Below are 2,042 nucleotides of genomic sequence, written 5' to 3'. Positions count from 1 at the left end.
TCAGTTATTTGGTAAAAATTTGTTCGGGATCACAACGGTTATCAAGTTTTCAAATGCGTTCAGGCGAATCAAATGAGAATCATCCTTATGGCTATAACACAATTGTTATAAATAGATAAATATAAAACCGTAATTCTCATTTTTATTGTCACATTCCACCTTACTTTCTTCAATAAAAACAAACTCTTACGTTACTCTCTTGAATACAAATCATCCTTGTTTACTTTCAATTTCTTTTTTCCATCTCTATTTGACTTCACTTTCAATTTCTTCTAGCTTTTCCATCTCTATTTGAGTTCACTTTCAATTTCTTCTAGTTCTATCCCTATTAGGTTTCGTCACACATGGCTTCAACTTCACAGGGAGGTAACACCAATGAGGACATCGAGACGGATTCGAGAGGTCGATACGAAAGGTACAATGAGATCATTGGAACAGGCAAAACGAAAACAGTTTACAAGGGCTACGATAAAGAAGCTGGTACTGAAATCGCTTGGTCTAAAATACATATAACAGAGGATTTAGAAAAGAACGAGGGATTTCTTAAGCTTTTATTGGCAGAAGGTGATCTGATGAAGTCTTTAGATCATGAAAACATAGTTAAATGCTATGAATCTTGGGCTGACAACGAAAAGAAAACCATTCACATGATTACTGAATACTTTCCTTCAGGAAATTTACTGCAGTATCTCAGAAAACATAAGTCTGAAAACAATAATGCAGAAATCAAGAATTGGTGTCGACAAATTCTGAATGCGATTGCTTATCTTCACAGTCAAACTCCACCGATTGTTCACCGTGACATCAAGGCCGAAAACATCTTTATCAATGAGGAGACAGGAAGTGTTAAACTCGCAGACTTTGGTTTCGCGCTGAGGCTTGAGCAGGAGACCTGTAACTGGATATATGGTACGCCTCGTTACATGGCACCAGAGGTTCATAAAGGAAAAGATTATAACCAGCTGGCTGACATATACTCTTTCGGATTGTGCGTACTAGAGATCGTCACTGGTGAAAAGCCTTACAGCGAATGCAGTTCAAAATTCGAGTTTTTATTAATGGTTGCAGACGGTGTTCAGCCTCCAGAACTGAGGAAAGTGAAAGATGATAATGCTTACAAATTCATTTATAGGTGTCTGGCTCCTGCATCTGAAAGACCCTCAGCAATTGAACTCTTGAATGACCCCTTTGTTGCACCGAGTTTTTCGAGCAACCTATCAGCAAGATTTCTGAGTCTGGTGCAGAGGGTATGTTCTTGCATTTTCTGAAAGCTGCTCCATATGATCGATTTACCTCGTGATTTGCTACTCGATTACCTGCTATATTAGTCAGTTCTTTTATTTTTCTTTCTAGATATTCAGTCTATTTTAGAGTATAGATGCATTTCATACTTTCGAGTCAAATTTCTGTATTGACAGTATACTTTGGTTCCTCTTCTAATTCTGTTCACTATTGCATTGTAATAGGGTGTCAGGTGTGTTATTAGATAAACTTAGTTTGTAATCAAAATTGCAATTTGTTAATAATAATAATTCTGTTTTTGTGTTTTGGATTTAGTCCCACCCCCCTAATAAATTAACCAAATGATAAGCAAGCCATAATTTAAAACATGTTTTAGTCCGTAATTAAAGCAATAATAACTCGAGGCAAATAGATTTAGCAAGCAAGAACATAATTAAAAACACTTTATCGAAACCAATTGTTGCTTAAACAAGTTTATCACTCTCATTTCATGGATTATAGTGAATAAGTCAATATTCTCTAACTAATTTTTAATTGAGGATATATAATCTGTAAAATTATGTATGTTAAAGTCAAATAGATATTCTAATAAGTGCACACATAGAATTATCTAGGTTTATATTGTTAATTTGTTATATATGTACGTAAATTATTTGAATGAGAATGCTCTAGTTGAGTAGAATTACAACAATTGAAAATAGGATAGTACACCAGGGTGCACCATGCACATGGTGCACCCGATAAATAAAAAAAAGGCGGAAATAACATAATTTGGTTGAACATACTGTGTTTGACAAAGA

At 34.9% G+C, this 2,042-nt stretch overlaps 1 pseudogene; it reads left to right on the top strand.

Annotated features, from left to right (window-relative positions):
- Positions 1 to 344: 344 nt before the first annotated feature.
- LOC145584142 (serine/threonine-protein kinase WNK8 pseudogene) lies at positions 345 to 1,371 on the top strand (annotated as a pseudogene).
- Positions 1,372 to 2,042: the final 671 nt, after the last annotated feature.

This window comes from Chenopodium album, chromosome 16 (assembly GCF_948465745.1).
Source record: "Chenopodium album chromosome 16, dcCheAlbu1.1, whole genome shotgun sequence".
Classification (NCBI taxonomy): Eukaryota; Viridiplantae; Streptophyta; class Magnoliopsida; order Caryophyllales; family Amaranthaceae; genus Chenopodium; species Chenopodium album.
The sequence above is the reverse complement of the archived record's forward strand: the minus strand, read 5'-3'. Positions and strand labels throughout refer to the sequence as shown.